The sequence below is a fragment of the Corvus moneduloides genome, chromosome 2, assembly GCF_009650955.1.
Source record: "Corvus moneduloides isolate bCorMon1 chromosome 2, bCorMon1.pri, whole genome shotgun sequence".
NCBI classification, from domain to species: Eukaryota; Metazoa; Chordata; class Aves; order Passeriformes; family Corvidae; genus Corvus; species Corvus moneduloides.
The window spans coordinates 49,442,401-49,455,598 of NC_045477.1; the positions used below are offsets into that span (position 1 = coordinate 49,442,401).

Consider the following 13,198-nt stretch of genomic DNA (forward strand, 5'->3'; position numbering starts at 1 on the left):
GAACACTATTCATAGTATTCATACTGCAAAATAGAACCAGAAAATATAAGCATTATCTCCAGAATGAATTCTGTTTTGTGATGATTTTATTGACATGCATTTCCATTTTTAGAAGTTCACTGAAGCAACAGCCTCCTTTTCACTACTGCTGTTCCTGTTTGGTGTACACTAACAGTTCAAAAGCTTTTCTTAACTAGTTTCTGATTTCTAATTATCCATTACATTTAGAAACCATTTATTTAAAACAATATCTTCACGTTTCCTACAAGTATGAGGGGACTAAACTAAAGGCTTACACTTAAAAAAATGATGCTCTTTCTATGTCACCAAAGTTCTCAGCATCAGTACTCTATGAGGAAGGCACTGATAAGAAGTCAAAAGTGCATGAAAACACACAGAAGAGGAGCCTCTGTTTCCAGACCCAAAAGATACCATAGTAATATATTTGAGAAATCAAGTACATTCAATTCTGCAGGATTTTTAGCAAGACTAATTATATTGTTAAGCCTTCTCAGACCATATATGCATCTATAAAGATGCAAGCAATCCAGTAATTTAGCTCGTAATTTGTCTAACAAAGTAGACAGGTATCATTAAAAGAGTCTTGATTGGTGTACCACTGAAAAGGCTGACAAACTGTACTCTGCCTGATAAGAAGCATTTGTCTGTCTGGGCTTTTTTTTCCGAATTACCATCTATTTGGCTGCTGGCTGAAACACCAAACCCACTGCCAGTTGGAGAATCCCCCCAGTTTGCAATGAGAACACAAGAAATTCAAGTACCTGTTTAAATGTTCACAATCATTTTATTAATCTACCGCTAGTAAGTCTTATTGAATGTACATTGCATACAGTTTCCATACAGATTATGACTAGAAACCAATTTGTGCTTCAAAGTCATTAATAAGTTACAAAAATAATTGGATGTCTTGAAAAAAATTAACACTACTTACAGAAACCATTCATCTGAAATTAAATCCTGATCCAGTGTTACAATGCCAAGATTTAAGGACACATTTAAGAAAAAATAAAATAAAATAAGATTGGCAGAAAATTCCAAAGCCGATTTTTTTTAACTATAAAATTTTCCAAGTTGTGAAAACCTGACTGCAGCTTCCTTTTTACTTCCTCTGAATGACTTGAGATTTAATAACTAACATTTTGATGCAAAACAACAACTCTGGCTCAGCAAAATATTGAATTTATATAATAAACACATACAAAAATTCTGAAAAAGCACACAGCAAAAGGGAATTGTGTCACTAAGATCATAACCTACATCAACAGCTACTCCAGAGATAATAAATGGTGCTAGAATTACTTTCCAGACAATTTCCCTCCACTCATCTCGTAAGTATGTGTGCTCCTACACGTGCCTTTTAATTTCAACATACTTCATATGTCAAATGACCAACACAAAGGTCTGACAGGACACAGCATATATGCTAATTTAAAAGAAATGCCATCGTAACAAACCCAAGTAAGTATAATTTAAGAAAACTTACCTGGACTTGAAAAAACACCTCTGAGTTGCATCGGTGCTAACTCCCAAATGAAGACTCTTCCTTGCAAATAAGTGAGCTTTCTTCAGATCATTATTCTGTGGCACAGGCTCCTCCAAATGGCAGAATGAACGTATTGCCATTATTGAAAATTTATAGGTCATCTGAAGAAATTGAACTGGAAGCAAGAAATACAGCGACTTTATTTTGTGTAAAGTTACTGAAAATATTTTACTTAGCTTTCAAGAACTTGTTACTTATCAATAACATTTAAAACACATAAAGGATATATATATATATGCAGTGACTGATAAAGTATAAATGAATTCATTAAACCAGATGGACAGTTCATCTGAGCAGAAGATAAGAACTTCCATTTAGTGCTACTGCAGAGCACCATTTCAGTACATTTTAGGGCTGTTTCTTATATAGTATATATTTCCTCTCTGCAAAGAAACTTTCATCTGGCTATCTTTAACGATACAGGTATTTTTGCAGAACATTAGCTTGTAATATAGAATTATCTTCAAGTAGTTCAAGTTACTCCTTCCAGCATGAATTATTTTGTAGCTACAAACACCAAATGTCATCTACCACCATCATGCTAATACAGACAGCTTTAGAAGACTGCCCTCAAGTTTCTCACAACTTTCTCTGATTTTACGGAATGTATGCAGTATTTTACTTGGGATGCTTATTTGAGGGCAAGATGAGTCACAGATTCTAAAGGCATAATCTGATGAGCATCTATTCTGGTAAAATGCCAGTTCAAAGAGAGAGGACCCTCCTGCTGCTTGTTCTTGTCCTTGGGTCATGATCCCATCTCCTGGTGGAGCCACCCACTAGACCAGACTGAGGAACTAGCTTGGGTTAGAAATTGCTGCTTGCTACAGACTCCTCTTGAAGTCAGGATCAATTTTATGATTCAAGTCACTGCATGATGGCACAATTCACTGTGCTAGTACAACAGGAGGGAACGTGAGGGAACAAGACCACACAGCTAATTGCAGCTACAAATGTCAGCACTTAAGAAACTGCTGTTGTCACCTGAGTGTAAATTACAAGGTAAATCACAGCTTTGCCACTGAAAGCAGTAAAGCATACTACTGGACTGCTTTAACTCTCAGTTCCACCACTGCATCACTGGTCATAATCCCCACAATGGCATCAAAAATGACAACTTGAAGAGCCTCACCAAAATTGCCCGGGGCACAATTTCCTGCTAAAGGCCATATACTGCAAGTTTCAGGTGGGATGAACTACACAGGGTGTGTGAGTGTATCAATATGTGGGTCCATTCCTCTCCTGTCTACTAACAACAGAAACAACTTAGTCATTGTTTAGACTGCTAAACACACAAGAGATAAATGCAGTTTAACATGTCTGCTTAGGCTAGGCCTGGCCTTTTCTAACTTTCAAATCCACTACCTGCTTTCAAACTTTACCAAAAAGGAGAACTGAAAAGTCATTTGCAGTTTAATAAGAATTCAGAGATTTCAGAAATCCAAATACTGAGCAGGTAGATATAGAAGACCAACCCACAAACCAACCAAACTGAAGTACGGACTGCAGCCTATGCCTGTGTTATTAGGGAACAAACAAATAAGCAAGAGACACATTACAAGTACCCCAGCTGCAGCTGGTATTTTTCATTACCTCTAAGATACAACTGCATAGAAAGCTCACAGAACTACTTGACTATCCATGCAGAATTCAAATCTACTTAAGTGGCATTAAAATATGAGTCCTTGGTCTGCAAATTCCAGCTCTGCTCCTTGTGTTCAGTTTAAAAGTACGGCATGTACAACACTTGACAGCTTCCGGTCTTCTGGCACAGCATCTCATCCTAACGAGATGCATTCTTCTTAGCAGATCAGCCACTTCATCCTTTAGAACCACTAAATGAATGAATAGCATTGAGTCCTTGTGACTTAGGAGTCTTTAGCACTTTATTCTAGCATTCAGTCTTTTGCTTCTCTAATCCCATAATCACATAACATCCAATCAACATTATTTGAAAAGAATAAAATGCCCACAACATCCTTGTGGTGAAGAGTAGCATAAAGAAATAACTCCACTCCTTCCCAGCACCTCTTACTCCTTCTAATTGCTTTCCATACTCCCGAAAAACCCAAGAGAACTGCCAGGGCCTTAACACATTACTTGTGATGTTACCATCCTCCTTATATTTTTAAATAAAAGCATACAACCAAATGTTTCCCTGAAATGCACTCCTACCAATAAGATATGACAACAACTATAGCCTGTTACTGAGATTAATTCAAATATTGGGAGGGTTAAAATGTTACATAAAAACATTTCTAATTGCATGCATGTTAAAATGATTGGTCTTTTACAGGCAGTCATTTGGAGATTTCCTCTCTTATCACCAGCTTCTCACTTATAAGTAAGTAATTAACAATACTAAATGAGAACAGTTATAGAAGTATCAATGGGTACAAATTTTATCCAAACACAGAAAGAAAATTCATATGATTCCCCTGCATGAGGAGGACCACATTAATGTTTACTAAACTCAACCAGCTGTGTTTCAACATTTACATATATTCAGAACCCACATAGTATATTCTAACAGTGGGGGCTTTGTTGGGGTGGCAGTGGGTCTGGGATTTTTTTAAAATACAAGAATGCCCTCTCACATTCTGAGTCCTTGCTTTGCAAAGTTTTTAGGACCTCAAGCCCTTCTTAGGCTGCTAACCTGCAACGATGCCTTTGCTACCGTAGTCTCAGTAGTAGAGGTTCCTGAATTAGGCAGAGTAAGCTTAAATCCATTCACACACCTCAATTGCACATAAAGCATCAAATTTTCAGGCACTCTGTTCTGGACTAGTTCTAGAATAAGGCAACTGTACACCAGGAAGGAATTCCTATACAAGGAATTCAATCTGACATAAAACTGTATACAAGGAATTTGAAGCAACACACAAAAAAAGGCATGGGTGTATTTCTCTTACTATTTTAAATCTTAAACTTGGGTCAAATTTGCAACTCCATGCTACAACGTGATCCAATTAGGTAAAATAATGGCAGTAACTTACTAGAGTTTAGCTTATCCAACTAATGGATTTTTTTATAAATGAAGTGTCTATTTGCATAATACAAGTGTGATAATCAAAAAATCATTCCAGTTGGAACAGACCTCAGAGATCATCTAGTTCAATCTCTGCTCAAAGCAACATTAATATGTGAATACTCATTAATGGTACAAGTTGTACTCTTAACCTTGCAGACCACTAATCGCATGTAATCCTTAATCAAATGCACTCAACTGCCTTTGATAGGATTACTTATCTGCAGAAGGGTTTGTGGGACAAGTTACTTGCCACACATTATTCCTAAGCATGGAACATTAGAGTACTTCCCAGCTGTACTGGTAACCAGTACCACACTTGCATTTCCCTTTAAATGTCTTTTAATCAGGTACTGTTATGAGAGCAGTTTTCCAAGGGGACCTGCTGTAAAGGGGTAAATTTTGATAGATGACAAAGGGACAGAGTGAAGTAGGGGGTGATGAACCCCTAAGCGAGGCAGAAGCACAGGGCTGGGTCCTGGTTTCAGGTGTTTCACAGGCTGATGAATATAGGATGGAGGTCCTGCTCTGAGAGATACCTGTAATACCTGTAAACCTAAAAAATACTTATAAAGAGAAATTAACACCACTGGCAGCAACAAGTTTGGAAACCTCTCCTTTACTACTGCCATTTTGTTTTGTTCCTCCAGTTTGCTCTGATAAGGATGTCCATTGTGGATTTAAGTTTACACCTTTATTTCACGCATGAGATATGGTACAGCATTGCTAATTACAAAAAAAAAATTATTTAAAAACCCTCACTAAAACAATCCACAAGTAATAAAAAAAGTTTGAAATGTTTTATAAAACCATGATTACCCAATGGCACAAGCTGGATTACAAAATAAATTTGCCTTATATTAGTTCAGTAATGTCCTCTGTTCTGAAGCATGAAATACAGTAACAGTTTATCTACGCTGCGTGGCAATACATGAACTCTGCCACACAAACTAAATAAAGAAAAGCTCATCTTCAAAACAATTATTTTATTTGAAGTTTTAATACCTGCTATTTTAAGTAGATTCAAATATTAATACTGTGGACACTACTGTAAACAATATAGACACTGTTCAAGTGGTAACAACAGCAACAAGAAATAAATAGCAGCAGGATATGTAGAAAAAGAGAAATTTACTTTAGCAGCCTTGTTAACCTTGGTCTTAGGACTATCCAAAAGTCATTTATTTTAAAACACTGGATTCTGGGGTATTTTTAAATACACTGAAAACCTTTAAAATTCTACAGTTCCAGACACTATTTACATGCCTTCCTCAAGCATTCTTTAATAGCCACTGCTGTTTGCTAGGTTGCATAGAGGGCCTGTCCCTATTTGACCTCATTCACTTAAACTACAGGATACTCCAACAATTTTCTCTTAAATATCCACAAAAAGAGTTGAATTTGCCACCAGTGTTTAAGTGGCAGAAGTTAGGTCACAGGATGGTGCACATGCATCAATCACACAATCATGAAAGAGGGATATGGCTGAAAGATGCACGTAGGAAGCATAAAGAGACAGCAATCAAGCCAGCAATTCTAAAGCCAAAAATGAGAGGTCAGTCAGATTCTCAAACTGACAGAGCATCTTCACCAGCAAATTTCTACCTTAGATATCTTTATTTTATACTTGTGTTAAGAAATTTCAATATTTTTTCTGATTAATAAAGGTGAGTAATTGATTCTACTAAATATTTAAGTTCCCTTTTAACAATAAACTGTTGCTCTTGTGTTTTAGAAAAAAAAATTTTGCTAAAGAATAGTTGTTTGTGACAAAACTAACTGTATTTCCATGTTTGCAACTTTTTATAGGAGTGTACTGCTTGGCAATCTAGTTGAGAAAGGAAGTTCAACACCTGACTACCAAGCAACAAGTCCTGGCACCATCTGAGGGAAGAGCGAACAAATTGCAAGGAGATGCTCTGTGGTACGTTGCCAACACAGGTATGCCCACACCTTGCTAGGTGCTGCTGCCATGTAAAAAGCAGATAATTGGTTTTGAGTTTTGGCCAAGGTACAAAACTACTTTACTGAAAACCTTAACTAGAAAACAAGCAGCCAAAAAAACCAAAAAAACAAAAAAAGAGAAAGAGAAAAAGAGCCGTGTCAATAATACCGTATTGTGTACAGAGAATGACATCAGCACACCTCAAAACTTCTGCATTAGCACACCACAGGTTATATAAAAATTACCTGTGTGGCTAGTTAATAACATTTCAGATCTAAAGAAAAAGCACTATCAGGCTGAAAAGGACAATTACAGCCATTCCCTTCTGTTCTAAAGGCAAAGGTAGAAATGACGCTTTACATAGAACAAGTACTGAACACTACCATAGCTTTGGAACATATTATCACTACTTTTAAAGTATAAAGGAAGGTTGAGGGATTGACAGGGAAGAGAACATACAATTAGATGCACTTAACAGGCCAATGGGTTGCACCACTTGAGAATGAGAGGGGGGCTAAGTTTACATTAGCAAACCAGAACTCAGCAATATTTTGTCTCAGCTAGAAGTTGAACTATTGGTATTTTAGGCTTGAGGGGAAAAAGGTAATTTTTTTTTTTTCCACCACCACGATCCCACTCATCCACCCCCCACACCCCCTGCCAAGACAGGATCCAAGAATTACAGAAAAATGCTCTAAAAACAGTTTGGGGATTAAAAAAAATTACTTAGAAAAAGGTAGTGGTCTCTAGGCAGAAAATGTCTCCTTTCTGAGGGTGAAGAACCACATGCATTCTTACAGGAACCAGCATAGCAAAACTCAATCATTATGTGGTGTTTCAGCACCACCAGCAAATAAAAACTGTCATATAAAAATATCTATGTCCTACACCTTAATGAAGATACGTTATTTTCTTTCATTAGCACTACCTAAGGAATGACTTCATATACAAATACATTTTTCAGACTCTAAAAAAAAAACCTCAAAACCACCAAGGGATAATTCAGAAAGAGGAAAGATTTTGCAAAGGCTTTAAGTTCACACAGAATTAGTCCTACCAACTTTAACAAACTATTTAGACTCATGCAACTCTGTGAGAAATCAGGGAAATATGCAATATGCTGGCAATTCCAGAAAGAGGAGACAGGACAGGCATTTTAAAATCTTCAGAATAAGCATCAGTCTTTCTTTGCATTTACACAGCACTTACCAGAAAGAGATGGCAGAAGCTGGAGCCTCTGTTCATGCATAGTGTAAAGCAGCTGTAACAATGCCAGCCTCCTTACATAGGATGTTTCACCAAATGGGATTGCAGAAAGCAAAAAACTCCAAGACTAAATAAGAGAAGAACCACAAGATAATGGTGATAAAATGTAGCTCAAGTGCTTCAAGTACCAGAGGGAAAAGTCTCTAATGGACAGGTAATGTTACATCAGTGTAAGTTTAAATAGGTAAGTAAGAATGGATAATCTGTCACTTTTAAACTTCACAAAATGGATCATTGCTCTTTTTTCCTGTCTCAGTATGGACTGACATCTTACAAACTTAGTAGAATGAGTCTACTTGAAAAGACTCCTTCCTTTTGAAAGTACTGGAATATGTGAAGAAATATCTTGAAGCACATTATGGAGTGTGCTTAAAATTAAAAAGAACTGGCCAATTTCTTGGACACTGAGTGCGTTACTTAATACTCTTTGCTCTGCTAACATAGGAACCAGGTTTTGCAAGCAAGATATTTGGAATTTTTTTCCCAAGATTCACAAGGGTTCAACTTTAACTAATATGTTTGATTACCACTTCTTTTTTCAAGAAAACAAAACAGACTTCAAAGTTACTTTGAAAACAAAACAAAACAATTGAGATTCTTTTTCTAAGTGTCATTATATCAATTATTTTTTACCCGTGTAGATACAATTTGGTATTAATTTCCCTTTTATTAAATACCCACAAAAGAGTGATAGCACCTTTTACACCATCCCAGTTTTCCTAAGGCCTGTAAAACACTATCTTCAGCGGCTATTGCTGAAAATCAAAATGAATGAAATCTTTCTGATAACACATCTTTGAATTCTGCCATAAGTCAATCAGTTAAACCTAAAACCACCTTAGAAATCCCAGACTTTCGCAGAGAGGAAGAGAAAACCAGTTTAAGAGCCAAACAAAAAGGACAGTCAAATATAACCTACCTTAACAGGGCAACACCAATTAATGTATGAAACCAGAAATCAACATATCACATCTGGGAAAATACTATTTGTTCACTTAATTTCAAAACACTCGGCTTGCTGTAATCCTTCTTACTTTGTAAATCTTTGAACCAATGCAACTGCAAACTTTCACATCAGTTTTTCAAGTCCTTAACATCAAGCTAGCCAATATCTTTGCCACTACAGAGACATGAATTTTGTTTGGCTGTTGTTATATTACCTCATGCTGAGTCCCATCCAAATCCTTCCATCAACATTAAGCTGTGTTTTCTATTTTTGCTGATTTTCACTAGAGTAGCAATGCAACACCCCAACACCACACGAGCATAACCTAACTACTGGAAGAATCCTAAGGACACAAATGCACAACACAACCACCACAACCATATCAGACACCACCCATCTTTCCATGGGTTTCAGAAGCAACATTTCATCATTTATCTTTTCCCACTAGAAATATTCCTGAAAATAATTCATTTCTGAAAACACAAGGGATACAAAGTTAAGTCTTGGCTACTGTTCCCTACTAGAATGGGGTGCGAAGCCTACAGGCTGTAGTAAACGGAGGCAAAATATCTTTAAGAATAGAAAGAAAATTTTAAAAGTATTTCGGAGGCCAGCTGCAATTCCCAAATGGAAATCTTTGCAGTGATTTCTGAGAGCACTGCATCAGGTCTAAAGTGTTCAGCTTCTCTCTTTCTACAGAGCAAAGAACACACTCCTGTTAAGGATGCTAAAATAAGAGGCACTCATATAGGATCCAAGAAGAAAAAAAGAAGTCTACCTTTACCTGAGAGCAATATATAGATTTCTCCTGTTCTGTCAAGGCTACAGGCACCATAGTAGGGAAAAAATGCAGCACCTCTTTTTTTTTTTCCCCCCTGTACTTTTGAAAATGAGCCATAAAAATATAAGAGGTTTTTACTCCAGAAAAAAAAGGGTTTAAACAGGCAGCAGTTGACAAAAAAAACCTGGCCTCATATTTCAGCTACTGATTTTACGATCTTAGAAAAGATCTCCCTTCCTTTGGTTAAAACACTGCAATACAATAGCCAAAGGATACTACATACACATATTAAAATCAGTACTGTTACGAATGTGTGGGCTTAAAAATAGTTGAGGAATGCAAGAAAGTTTACAATCACAGTCACCTTGACTACATATACAAAAAAATTATCTAAGTGAGACAATGGCTTTCCTGTGGTCTGTACAAGACCTCCGAAAAACAGAACACGATTAACATATTTAAGAATTAAAAAGAGAAAAAGAGGTACATATATAATTAGTTACTTTATTATTCATACATTAAAATTTAAACTTGCTAAGTGCCATTTTGGAAGTGTTCTGGAAAAAGAAGGAAAGTCAAGCAAAAGTAAAATCCAAGAAACAAAACCTTCAGAGCAAGTTTTCAGCTGGTACCTCCCACTCCATACTCAGTTTCTCAGGGAGCATCATGTAGCAAAAACATGGTTAGAACTAAGCAGCTAGCGGGTGTGTAATTTGAATGTGAAAATATTTTTAGAAGACACACATGAATAGCATATGCTCTCAGCCTGAATACAATTTTCTAAATATATGCCTTGAATATTGCTTCCCCAACATTCTTAAGTATGTTCCAGATAACGGTTTCTTGTACAGATTTGTTACTCTTTGCAAGCAACATATATATCAAGCCTTAAACAACACTCATTTCAAGAGTTCACCTTGGGGTTTGGAGGGACTCTGAGTCTTCACTGTGTCAGTGTAATCACAAAGTTGGCAAATTATGCTTGAACAGAGGGCAACAAGAGGATGATTTGCTGATTCAGGAAGTTAAATCAGACATGGATGTTCAATCACTTGCCTGAACCAAAGGAGCTTCAAAAATTGTATTGTAAAACCCTCCTAATTCTTTCTGTGCTTTGAAAAAAGTTTCAAAAGGTAGATAGAAATCAATAAAACAAGAAATAAGTAATGTGCTCATGCACTGTTACTTAAACCGAAACCAAATCTAGCCAAAGCTACACAACGTGCAAGAGAAAACTTCATTTGCGCAAACAGCAGCCTAACTAGATCCCAAAGTCATTACCAGTCCACATCTGGAACACTCAAATCAATTCCTAGGGACTGTGGAGTTGGCATCATGTAGTAATTATTACTATAGGACAAATGAAGTTCTATGGTATATAATGAGGCGAAAAACTTCAGCTTCGTTTCTTTGCCAAAACACAAATTCTATTCCTCAAGCATATGGAAAAACTCAGGTTCTGGATTCTGTCCTTGGCACAAGCTTTCCTTTAATCAACTTGAATGTCAGGGAAGAAAAAAAAAAAAGATACCAGTAAATCCTACTGTGGTACTAAACAGTATATAGAAAAATACCTGAAATCATAGAATACTTTGGGTTGGAAGGGACTTGTAAAGCTCATCTAGTCCAACCTCAGGTTGCTCAGAGCCCTGACCAAAATGACCTCGAAAGTTTCCATGGACAAGACATCTACCACCTCTCATTGTGAATGTGCAACCTGCCAGTGTTTCACCACCCTCATTGTGAAGTATTTCTTCCTAGACCTGCTGAAATATCTGTCCCCAAATATAAGTTAATTTACCAAAAAAGTTGGGGGCAGGAGGGAGGGAGAGAGGAGACAAAGCAGAGAATGGAGGCATTAGATAGCTTAAAATAATCTTAACTATATTGAGTCGTGAATTCTTACTTACCAGAGAACTGGGATCTAGTACTAGAGCTTTTTCAAAATCACACCATGCTAACAAGCAGAAAAAACATCTACTTAATCCTTCCAGGGCACAAACACACACAAGCAAACACCTCTTACCACATTATCTCTCAGGCTGTATACACTTGAACAAAAGTTTTTGGAAGGCCAAAACAAAACGGCAGACCCTAATTACCCCTGGGAAAAGTAAAAACTTACACTACAATGACAAGAAGCTAAAAATTTGTTATTGATATTAATAAACAGAACTTATATCAATTTTCATACATCCAAACACTGTATTTTAATCACGAGTAAGTATTACTAGGGCTAAAGCCACAATACTCTGGGAGTCCCAAGACGCCAGAAGAAAAAGCACTGCATACATACAACTACTATAATGAAACTACTACACGATGTCATTTAGTAGATTGCATTATTTGACCAGTTTTAGAAGTTAAACAGAGCCACTGGAAAAGAGATTAAATACATATCAAATGCACTGCACGTATGCAGGAACACCCATCTCAATGACTGTAGAGCAACTGAGATCCTTCTCCTACTCATCATACCCAAAAGCGCTTTACACTCCTGATGAACGTACACAGAAAAAACCATTCTCCACAATGAAAGCACTAATGAAACAAACCCCAAGATCAATCTAAAAAAAATTACTCGTAACAAAATTCTTAGCAAATTTCATTGCAGTATTTCTCCAGTCAGGCAAAAAACTTCCTCCAATAGAACAAAATACCCTCAAACATTAATTCAACCTTCAAAACATTGCTGCACAAATTAAAGGAATAACTACAGCAAAAAATTAGATTACGGATGTTACAACGGTCCCGTTATAATAACAAATCATTTCACAATGCAAATCATACAGTGCTAAACGCTTTCTGAATACGCAACGAGGAGCAGAGTGTCAGGAAAGCAGCGGCAGGCAGTAAGAGAGAAGGTATTTTCTGTGCTATCACTAGAACAATCTCCTGACTCACTCCCTCCTGCAGCCCCGGGGAGCAGGCTGGCTGGGGCCGCACTGACAGCTTTCCTGACGCAAGAGAAGCGCAGCACTGACCTAAATGCCGTGGCTGCTGAGCTCCTTGCAGCTCAGCTCGAGGAAACGGGGCCAGCATGGATTCAAGCGCCAGCCACAAACACTCCAGCTACTGCAGCCCGAGGCTGCTGGTGCAGAGACGCTCGCCGAAACCCCCACAATCACCTCGACCTCTTGAGCCTGAAGCCTCCAAAAACGACTGGGAGGCGAGCTCTAGGCTGAGATTTAGAGCAGAGATTTTCAACAGGGAGCTGCGCATCCCTGCAGCGCTTCGGCGGCAGCAGCAAAACTGGCCACCCCAGGGTCTCGGGCAGAGAGCCACACGCGAGGCACCGAGCCTCAGACAAGGTTAAACCACACCCCGGGCGCGACTTTAGGCAGGTATTCAATGGCCCGCAGTTCAACCATCAACTCCCTGCCCCGGCCACCGAGGCGAGCGCTGCGGGGCCGCCGCCTCCCGCCCCTCAGCTGCGGCGGGTGGGCGGGGGAAGCAGGTGCGGGGCCCTCCCTGCTCGGGCAGCCCGGGGAGGCGCCGCAGGACCGGCCCCGCGCCGTGCCCTCCCACCGCGCCGCGTGAGTGACGAAGCAGGGCAGAAGGGCGCGGAGGAGAGAAGGAGGGAGCGGGAAATACCTCGGGCGCTGTTGGCCCCGCTCGGCGCAGCCCAAGGCCCGCCCGGCCGTGGCTCCGCCCCCGCTGCCTGCCGG

At 38.6% G+C, this 13,198-nt stretch overlaps 1 long non-coding RNA gene across 11 annotated transcripts in view; it reads right to left on the bottom strand.

The window, feature by feature from the left end:
• LOC116439675 overlaps positions 1-13,198 on the bottom strand; it is a 43,533-nt gene extending 30,335 nt beyond the window's left edge. For 2 of the 11 annotated variants that reach the window (XR_004238233.1, XR_004238238.1), the window contains exons 1-2: positions 7,747-13,102; positions 1,505-1,679 (exon numbers count right to left, since the gene is read on the bottom strand). This is a non-coding gene — a long non-coding RNA (uncharacterized LOC116439675). The other 9 variants (XR_004238237.1, XR_004238228.1, XR_004238235.1 and 6 more) reach the window with 8 other exon arrangements.